Consider the following 11568-nt stretch of genomic DNA (forward strand, 5'->3'; position numbering starts at 1 on the left):
TTCTGTCAGACTCCATCCGACACGCCCACATCTGACACCCCACATGTCTCAGGGAATGTGAGACAGTTAGTGGATGATTAGTGGATCCGAATCCGTATTCACATAGAATTTGAGCATATAGCATTAAATGCTCTCCACAGCCATGAGTACCCTAGTCCCAGAAGTCACTAGCCTCCCAAGGGCCATGTTGATCTGGATCTTCTGTATCTGAGAAATGTCGAGACACTGGAGAGAACAAATAGCCTATCCTGGTTCTTTCTCACCAAATGCTATAGGCAGGTGAAGCATAAGATGTTTGCAAGACATCAAGCAGAGGTCTTCAAAATAGTTCAGGTAAAAGGGAGAGAGAGATTATTTTCTGAGTTTTCTGTTATGGTCACATTAGAAGTTTGCCATCCTAAGGCCCATGTTCAGTGCTGTACTCTGGAGTCCAACTTTCTGAAAAGGTTCACCAAGTATCCTGCTGCCAGGTTTTCCTGGATTTACTTGTCCCAGGATAACTGAAAGCACTTTGTGTGTGAAAAGCCTTTGTCAGTCTATATCACCAAGGAGTCAAGGCAGCTTAGACAGAAGCTGTGTGCATACATTATAGAATAAGTTTCCTCAAAGTAGACCCCACAAAAGGGGTATGCTTGCTCTCCAGAGTTCAGCCAAGATTTTCCATCTTCTCAGGCATCCAACTCTGAAGACTCCATGAGAAGTCTGAAGGGATCTGCACTGGATGCTACCCTTTTGTTGGAATCAGTAACATCATACCCATATCACCCACTCTCTCCATTGGACAGATATCTGTGAAAATAGCAGAGTAGAGAACCCTGAACCTTCATCCCTCCATAAAAGCAATGAACAAGCTAGCAAAAATTGTTACAGTAAACTTCCTCAGAATCCTAGAATCTAATTTAAAAAAACAAACAAACAAAAAAAACAAAATTCCCAGCAACAGGGGAAAACTTAATGAACTATAAAAAAGCTGAATTTTAGTAAGAGAGCTCTGTGGCATTTTAGCTTACTTCATTACCATCCCCTACTTCCCAACTCAGCTATAGACTGCACTGTTTTCTTGATGCAGGTGATTAGTCACAGAGGAATCAACACCAATCTTATTCTTAAAGAACTGTGGATCTACATTTTGACCTAAAGTAGTTCCCTGAAGCTCCCCCAAAGTTCTCTGAAGGTTCTGCTCAAGGACCTGCCTTTGTTTCACATGCCTCAGCTCTAATGTGGCTTCCTGGGTGACATTTGCCAAAAACATTTAAAAGCAGATGTATAAGCGGCAGGGCAAGTAACAGGAAAGCCAAGATATTGGGAAGAAAGAGGCTGGAGAAGGGCACATTTCAGGGATTATGGGCTTTTAAATGCTCCCATTTAATCGAGAGAATCTAGAAGGCCACATGTGTGCCTGGGCTGCATACATGCTCAGAAAGGACTTGAGAAGATTCAAAGACCTCATCATTGGCTGACCTTCAAGCTCCATGCAAGCAGGAAGTAAATGGCCTGGCCAAATATTAAAGGAGCAGCACAACATGGAGCCCATCTAAAAAGACTTAAAAGAGTTTTTTTTAGTGTTTGTTGTTGTTGTTGTTGTTTGGCTCCAGGCTTTAAAGGAAATCTTAGCTACTAGCCGACTGGTAAGCTAATGGAACAGAAACTTAAGTGGCCACACATGAGAAAAATACATATTTTAAAAATTAGTTCAGAAAAGTCATTTTAAAAATAGGCAACAACAGCCGAAACAAACAGTAACAACACATCATAGAGTAGGGGAAAGTGATTTCCAAAGTTGCCACATTATAACCTTCAAAATATCAAATTTTTAATGAAAGGTTATAAAATTACATACAAAAGAAAGAACAATTCACAGGAAGAAAGAAATTAATAGTTTTTGAAGAAGTCCAGACACTGGACTTAACATGCAAAATTTTAAATCAACCGTCTTAAATATACTCAAATGGCTAAAGAAACCATTGGGGGGGAGATGGAACAAGGGGCATGATGTCTCACCAAATGGAGAATATTAATAAAGATATAGAAATTACCAAAAAAATCAAATAAAAATTCTAGAGTTGAAAAGTGTAATCACTGAAATGAAAAACTGACTAGAGAGTTTCCAAAGCAGGTCTGAGTAAGCAGAAGAAAGAACCAGTGAATATGAGATTGTCCAATCTGAGGAGCAGAAGGAAAAAAAGTATGAAAAAGATCAACAGGGGAATCCCTGGGTGGCTCAGTGGTTTAGCGCCACCTTCAGCCCAGGGCGTGATCCTGGAGTCCGGAGATCGAGTTCTGCGTCGGGCTCCCTGCATGGAGCCTGCTTCTCCCTCTGCCTGTGTCTCTGCCTCTCTGTGTCTTTCATGAATAAATAAATAAAATCTTTAAAAAAAAAAAAAAAGGAAAGAAAAAGATGAACAAAGTTTAAGATACCTGTGGAATGTTCCACAAACATACCAATATACACAGAATAGGAGCCCCAGAAGGAAAGAAGGAAGAGAAAGGAATAGAAAGAACATCTGGAGAAATAATGGCCAAGACTTCCCAATTTGATGAGAGACATGAGACTTTTACCCAAGAAGCTCAATGAACTCCAAGTAATATAAAATCTAAGAGATACACACTAAGACATATTATAATCATGTTGTCAAAAGCCCAGGACAGAGAGAATCCTGAAAGCAGCAAGAGAGATAACTTCTTATGTAAAAGAGACTAGCAATAAAGTTAACAGCCAAGTCCTCATGAGCAACTATGGAAGCCAGAGGCAGTGGATGACAAATTCAAAGTACCGAAAGAAAAACTTTCAACCAGGAATTCTATATTTGACAAAACCATTCTTCAAAAATGAAATAGAAATTAAGACATTCTCAGATCAACAAAAACTGAGGAAATTTGTCAATAGTAGACCAGCCCTACAAGAAGTGAGTCCTTTAGGCTGAAGTAAAAGGACAATACACAGTAACCTGTGGCCTTATAATGATGTAAAGAACACAGTAAAGGTAACTACATACGTAATACAAAACCCAGCATTATTATATTTTTGGTTTGTAACTTCTTGGGTTTTTTTTTCACATACAATTAATGACACATGTATAATCAATAGTTGTAAATCTATGTTAACATGTAGAAAGATATCATTTTGACAACAGCAACATAAAACGGGGCTATAACATATACAGAGTTACATACAAGCAAAGTTTTTTTTTTAATATTTATTTACTTATTTTACAGAGAGAGAGAGAGAGGTTGAGAGAGAGCATGAGTGGGAAGGACAGAGAGTGAGGGAAAGAGAGTCTCAAGCAGACTCCATGTGAAGCCTGACACAGGGCTCGATCTCATGACCCTGAGAACACAACCTGAGCTGAAACCAGGAGTCTGATGCTTAACCAACTGTGCCACCTAGCCACCCCAGGAGCAAAGTTATTGCAACTAATTTGGCAAATATTCAAACCAGGTTCTTATAGATAACAGTGTTGTTAACAATTAACCCCCAGAGCAATCACTAAAAAAATAACTAAAACATATATAGGTGAAGAAATGAGAAAAGAAACAAAACAGTGCAACAGGAAAAAGTTAAACATGAAATAAGGCATAAATGAGGCACTGAGGAGCAAAATGGTATAAAACATATAGAAAGCAAATAGCAAAATGGCCAGAGTAAGTACTTTCTTATCAATAATCACATTAAATGAAATGTATTAAAGTCTCTAATGAGAAGATAAACATTAACATAATTAAACTGATTACATTAATTACATTTAAAAATTATACAACTCGGGATCCCTGGGTGGTGCAGCGGTTTGGCGCCTGCCTTCGGCCCAGGGCGCAATCCTGGAGACCCGGGATCGAATCCCACATCGGGCTCCCGGTGCATGGAGCCTGTTTCTCCCTCTGCCTGTGTCTCTGCCTCTCTCTCTCTCACTGTGTGCCTATCATAAATAAATAAAAAAAAATTAAAAATAAAAAAATAAAAATTATACAACTCTATTGTCTCTACAAGACTCTCATTTGTGTTTTTCTTTTCTTACTTAAATTCAATTAATTAACACAGACTGTATTATTGATTTCAGAGGTAGAGGTCAGTGATGCATCAGTCTTTTATAATACCCAGTGCTCATTACATCCTGTGACAATAGGTTGAAAACAAAAAGATGGAAAAAGATTCCATGTAAATAGTAATCAAAAGAAGTTTAGGTAGCTTTACTACTCTCAGATAAAGTAGGCCATAAGAAAAAAAAATTGTTACAAGAGAAAAATAAAGACATATATTGATAAAAGCATCAATACATCAAGAAGATATGTCAACTAAATCTAATAAAAGATTCCCAAATAAAAAAGCTCCAAAATATACAGGGACCTCCAGATATAAAACCTAATAATATAGCTTCAAAATATATGACCTAATAAAAATGCATAATAAGAGAGCCCCAAAATACACAAAGCAAAAACAGACTAAATTAAATGGAGAAGTGGGCAATGCTATGATAATAGTTGGAGATCTCAATATACCACTTCAATAATGGATAGAACAACTAGACGAAAGATCATCAAGGAAATAGAAGACTTGAATAATGCTATAAGCCAGCCAGAACTAACTGACGTATACAGAACACTCCATCCAAAAACAGAAGAATACAGATTCTTCTCAAGTGTGTATGAAACATTCTCCAGAGTAGACTGGAGAATATATTAAGCCACAAAAGAAGTCTTAATAAATTTTAAAAGATCAAAATCAAACAAAGTATCTTATCTGATCATAATGGAATAAAACTTAAAATCAGTAACAGAAGAGAACCTGGAAATTTAAAAAATACATGAAAACTATATATATTCTTAAACAACAATTGGATCAGCAAACAAATCACAAGACAACTTAGAAATTACTTTGAAACAAATGAAAATGTCAACGCAACAACATATCCCAAATTTACAGAATGCAGTTAACCAGTGCCAGGAGGGAAATTTATAGCTGGGAATCCCTATGTTAAAAAAAAAAAAAAAAAAGCAAATCAATAACCTACCTGTACATCAAGAAACTAGATAAAAGTAAACTAAATCCAAAGATAGAAGGAGAAAGGAAATAATAATTACTAGAGTGGAGATAAACCAAATAGAGAATAGAAAAACAACAGTAACAATCAAGAAAACCAAGAGCTGGGCAGCCCGGGTGGCTCAGGCTCAGCAGTTTGGCACCTGCCTTTGGCCCGGGGCATGATCCCGGAGATCCGGGATCGAGTCCCGTGTCGGGCTCCCTGCATGGAGCCTGCTTCTCCCTCTGCCTATGTCTCTGTCTCTCTCTCTCTCTGTCTCTCTCCCTCTGTCAAATAAGTAAATACAATCTTTAAAAAAAGAAAAGAAAAGAAAAAGACAACCAAGAGCTAATTCTCTGAAAACAGCTCAACAAAATTGACAAATTTTTAAATTAAAAGATCAAGAGAAAAAGAGTAGGCTGATTACTAAAATCAGAAATGAAAGTTGGGACATAACTACTGACACTACAGAAATAAGGATTATAAAATACTATGAATGGCCACTTTGGAAAACAATATGGTGGTTCCTCAAAAAGTTAAAAATAGAGCTACCCTATAACTCATCATTACACTGCGTGGTATTTATCCAAAGCATATGAAAATAGTGATTCAAAGGGGCACATTCACCCCAATGTTTAAAGCAGCAATGTCCATAATAAATAGCCAAAATATGGAAAGAATCTAGATATCCATCAACAAATGGATGGATGAAGAAGATGTGGTGTGTATATATGTGTGTGTGTGTGTGTGTGTGTGTGTGTGTGAATATTACTCAACCATCAAAAAGAATGAAATCTTGCCGTTTGCAACAATGTGGATAGAACGAGAGGATATTATGTTAAGCAAAATAAGTCAGAGAAAGACAAATACCATATGATTTCACTTATACGTGGAATTTAAGAAACAAAACAAATGAACATAGGGGAAGGAGAGGAAAAAGAAGATGAAAATTGAGAGGGAGGCAAACCATAAGAGACACAACTCTAGGAAGCAAACTAAGAGTTGCTGGGTGGGGGGGGAGGTGGGTAGGGAGAAGGGATCATTGGGTGGTGGGCATTAAGAAGAGCACTTGATGTAATGAGCACTGGATATTATATACAACTGATGAATCACTAAATTCTACCTTTGAAACTAATTTAAAAAAAAAATACTGTGAACAATCAGACTCCAGCAAAGGAGAGAGCCTAGGTGAAACTACCATAACTGACTTAAGAAGAAACAGAAAATCTTAACAAATCTATAACAAGTGAAGAGATTTGATCAGTATTTAAGAGGCTTCTCAAAAAGGAACAGATGGCTTGCTTCACTGGTAAATTCTACCAAATATTTAAAGAAGAATTAACATCAATACTTCTCAAAGTATTCTAAAAAATAATATACAAGGGAACACTTCCTAATCCTTTTTATCAGTATTACTGATTACCAGTAATACCAATACTTTACCAGTATTACTCTAATACCAAAGCCATATAAGGATATCACAAGAAAAAGAAACTATAGACCAGTACCCCTTATGAATATAGATACAAAAAATCCTCAACAAACTACTAGCAAACAGAATCTAAACAGAGTCCTGGATTTCATCCATCCCAGGATTATAAGAGTGGTTCAACATTTGAAAATCAATCAATAAAATACAGCATGTAAATAGAACAAAGGGGGGGAATCTCATGATTATTTCAATTGACAAAAAGTATTCAACACAATTCAACGTACTTCCATGATTTAAAAGCAATCATGAAAGTAGGAATAGAAGACAACTTCCTCAATATGATAAAGGGCATTTTTGAAAACACTCAGCTAACATTATACACAATTGTGAAAGTTTGAAAAGTTTCCCCCAATGACCAGGAGCAAGACAAAATTGCTCATCTTCACCATCTTCTATTCAACATTGCACTGGAAGTCTTAGCCAGAGAAATGTGGCAAGAAAATATAGGAAAGAGGAAAAGAGCAAGTAAAACCACTTATAGATAACATGCTCTTTTATATAGTATCTCATAAAGAATCCACACAAAAAAGTTTAGAGCTAATAAATGACTTTAGCAAAGTTACAGAATTCCATATCAACATACAAAAAAAAACGGATGTATTTCTATGTACAGTAATGAACAATCCTAAAAACAAAGTAAGGGAACAATTTCATTTATAAAAACATCAAAAAGAATCAAATACTTAGGGATCCCTGGGTGGCGCAGCGGTTTAGCGCCTGCCTTTGGCCCAGGGCGCGGTCCTGGAGACCCGGGATCGAATCCCACGTCGGGCTCCCGGTGCATGGAGCCTGCTTCTCCCTCTGCCTATGTCTCTGCCTCTCTCTCTCTCTGTGACTATCATAAAAAAAAAAAAAAGAATCAAATACTTAGAAATATACATAATCAAGGAGGTTCAAGACTTGCACACTACAAAACTACGAATACAAAACATTCTTGAAAGAAATAAAAGCAAACCTAAATAAATGGAAAGACATTTTGTGCTCATGGATTGGAAGATTTGATATTGTTAATATGGCAATAATTCCCAAAGTGATCTACAAGTTCAGTGTAATTCTTATCAAAACTCCCTGCCTTTTTCTCCAGAAAAAGCCAAGTTGATCCTAAAATCCTTAGGAAATTTCAAGGGACTCTACGTAGCCAAAGCAACAAGGACTCAGGTTTTCCTACTTCAAAACTTAACTGCAAAGCCACAGTGATCAAAACAGTGCGGTATTGGTGTAAAGATAAACATATAGATCAGTGGAATAGAATAGGGTGGCCAAAAATAAACCCATACATCTTTGTCAAATGACTTTTGACATAAATGCCAAGATCATGTGGTAGGAAAAATTCTCACTTCAACAAATGGTGCTTGGACAATTAGACATGTAAAAAAATTATCTCAAAATGTATCAAAATCCTTAATGTAAGAGCTAAAACTATACAACTCTCAGAAAACATAAAGGCAAATCTTTGTGACCTTGGATTTGGCAATGGTTTCCTAGATACAAAACAAAAAGCACAAGAAACAAAAGAAAAAAATAGATAAATTGGACTGCATCAAAATGAAAACTTTAGTGCATCTAAAAATACTATTAAGAAAGTGAAAAGACAAGTGGTGTTTGGTGACATTGAACATGCCCGTGCTGTCACCACCCACGAGGTACTGGCAGGTCGGCAGAGTAGGTGGCATGGGGAGCTAGTGCCGCCCGCACAGGGTGGCGGGAAGTTATTTTAGATAATCAGAAAGAGATGTTTCCTCATCTCTAAGATTTACCAGAAACTCTGATGTCAAGGCCATAAATGGATTTTGCCCCAAACCACAAGAAAGTCCCAAAGCTTACACTTACAGCCACAGAGTGCCATTACACAAACCTACGCATTGGAAGAGGAAGATCCTGACATGGTCAGGTGGGTTCAAAAAGGAAGATGAGGGACGCCTGGGTGGCTCAGTGGTTGAGCATCTGCCTTTGGCTCAGGTCATGATCCCAGGGGCCTGGGATCGAGTCCCGCATCGGGCTCCCCACAGGGAGCCTGCTTCTCCCTCTGCCTATGTCTCTGCCTCTCTCTGTCTCTCATGAATAAATAAATAAAATCTTAAAAAAAAAAAAAAAAAAAAGGAAGATGAAATCCCAGAGACTGTCTTGTACGAGGTGCTTGACAGTACAAAGAACAAGATCTGGGGGAAGATCAGCTATGTAATGATTGCCCTGACAGTGGCAGATGCATCTTGATGGTTACTGAAGGCAAGAGGGCTATCAAAAGAGTCTTTAACAAGCCTGAACTTAGAAAAGAAAGCTGCCTGAGACAGGAAGCAGCTCTGAAGGCCAAAACAGAGGAGCAGAGGTATCCATGTTGGCTGGATATTAAAAATGCAGGAATAATGTTGCAGCAGTTAGCCAGTATTAAAAAGAATATGGTATAAGGATCCATTTCAGGAAAGTATGGTTTGCACAAACTTATAATTTCCCCATTTCTGCTGTAGTAGCACATACAAGTTTCCTTAAAGGAAAAAAAAAAAAAAGAATGAATGAAAGTGAAAGAACCCATAGATATAATGGGAGAAAATATTTGCAAATCATATATATGATGAGGATCTAGCACCAGAGTATATGAACACTTACCACACAACAACAAAATGACTAACAACCCAAATTAAAAATATGCAAAGGACTTGGATAGGTATTTCTCCAACTAAGATATATCAATGGCCAATAAGCACATGGAAAGATACTCCACATCATCAGTCATTAGGGAAATGCAAACCAAAAACCCACGAGATACCATTTTATACCTTTAGTATGGATATAATAAGAAAAAAAGGAAAATAATTGATGGCAAGGCTATAAAGATACATTGCTGGTGAGAGTGTAAAATGATGCAGCTGCTTTGGAAAACAGTTTGGTGGTTTTCCAAAAAGTTAAACAAAGAATTAACAAATGCCCCAGCAATCCCAATCCTATGTGGAATTCCAAGAGAACTAAAAATAGGAATTTGAACAGATCTTTGTATGTCAACGTGCATTGCTGCAATATTCACAATAGCCAAAAGGTGGGAGCAACCCATGTGTCCATCTACTGATGAATGGATAAACAAAAATGGGGACGCCTGGGTGGCTCAGCAGTTAGCATCTGCCTTTGGCCCAGGGCATGATCCTGGAGTCCCTGGATCGAGTCCTACATCAGGCTCCCTGCATGGAGCCTGCTTCTCCCTCTGCCTATGTCTCTGCCTCTCTATCTCCGTTTCTCTTACAAACAAATAAATAAAATCTTTAAAAAACAATAAAAAAAAAACCAACAAATGGTATAACTATACAATGGAATATTACTCAGCCATAAAAAGAATCAAAATTCTTACACATGTTGCCACATGCATAGACCTTGAAAACATCAAGCTAAGTGAAATAAGCCAGACACAAAAGAACAAGTGTTGTATGATCCTATTTGTACCAGATACCTGGAGTAGTCAATTTCATAGAGCCTGGGAGTAGAATGGTGGCTGCCAGGGGATGCACCATTGGGCAGGGGAGGGAGGAAACGGAGAGTTATTGCTCAATGGGTGCAGAGTTTCAGTTATGCAGGACAACAAAGTTCTGGAGACTGACAGTGGTGATGGTTGCACAACCACATAAATGTAAACGTGCATGTCCAGAGTAGCTAAATCCATACAGACAAAAAGCATAGAAGTAGTTTCCAGGGGCCACTTAATGAGTACAGGGTTTCCTTTTGGGATGATGCAGTGCTCTGGAAGTAGACAGTGGTGATGGTTGTGCAACACTGTGAATGCACTAAAAGTCGCCAAATTGTACAATTAAAATGATTCCTGGGATCCCTGGGTGGTGCAGCGGTTTAGCGCCTGCCTTTGGCCCAGGGCGCGATCCTGGAGACCTGGGATCGAATCCCACGTCGGGCTCCCGGTGCATGGAGCCTGCTTCTCCCTCTGCCTGTGTCTCTGCCTCTCTCTCTCTCTCTCTCTCTCTCTCTCTCTCTGTGACTATCATAAATAAATAAAAAAAAATTATTTAAAAAAAATAAAATAAAAAAAATAAAATGATTCCTATAGTGAATTTTACATTAATTGAATTTTATCTCAATTAAAAAGGGAAAAATGAGATCAGCTAAGCCAGCTTTTTCATTTTACAAACAGAACTAAGTCTCACAGAATTTTGGTGATTTACCCCAACACATATTTTAGGGACAGAACCAGAAGCAAAGTCTAAAAAACTGGATTGTTGGATATCGTAAAGACCCCTTCTATTGTCTGTAAGTCTAGGATAGCTCCACATATTGACTAATCTTTCCCTCATGAGCCGCTTGCTTCTTTTTTGAGATCCACTTTGGAATTTGTCTTTTTTCTTTTTCTTAAGAAAAAATTTCAAGCATACAGAAGGACTAGAATAATGAATACCTATATACTCATTGCCTAGTTTTAATATTAACATCTTGCCATTTGTTTCATCTGTTTGTTTTTTATTGAAGTATTTGAAAGTAAATGAGGCATAACATTTGTCAGCATTTTGGTGATGTCCCAGTGTATCTTAGCTAAAGTTTTTCATGATTCCTTACTTTCTCAGGGAAATTTGACCTTCTTTTTTCCCCTTGACCTCACATAAAATATCCCAAAATGAGTTTCTCATTCATCATTTACTCCTATTCCCTCACACTTTTTTTTTTCCAGTACTACTAGAGTAGATGCATATTTACTGAGGATTATCTCCTTTTTCTAAGAACACTTCCCCTTCGTTCCATCCAGATTGTTCTCTCAGAAGCTACAGTTATAACTTTACACACACATCTCTTCACCTCCCATCAGTTGGGAGTCTTGCGGCCTAAGGAGCACTTTCCTTGGACCTTTCTTGGACTTATGGCCCAGATAGTTGACGTAGTTTCTCTGCAGGTGGCCAGTGTGGCTGCCTGAAGAACTCAGGAGCTCTCAGTCAAGTTTCTGTGTTAAAAGATAGTTTGCAATGAGAGAGAACAAGGAGGCTGATGCTCAGAACAAGTGGAGCAAACATCCTCCATTGTTATGAAATTGACTTTTTTGTCTAAGCTAATTTAAATTGGGATTTTGGTGCTTGTAGC

At 37.8% G+C, this 11568-nt stretch overlaps 1 pseudogene; it reads left to right on the forward strand.

Annotated features, from left to right (window-relative positions):
• Positions 1–8124: 8124 nt before the first annotated feature.
• LOC112918523 (protein FAM162A pseudogene) lies at positions 8125–8912 on the forward strand (annotated as a pseudogene).
• Positions 8913–11568: the final 2656 nt, after the last annotated feature.

Source organism: Vulpes vulpes, chromosome 9, assembly GCF_048418805.1.
Source record: "Vulpes vulpes isolate BD-2025 chromosome 9, VulVul3, whole genome shotgun sequence".
NCBI lineage: Eukaryota > Metazoa > Chordata > Mammalia > Carnivora > Canidae > Vulpes > Vulpes vulpes.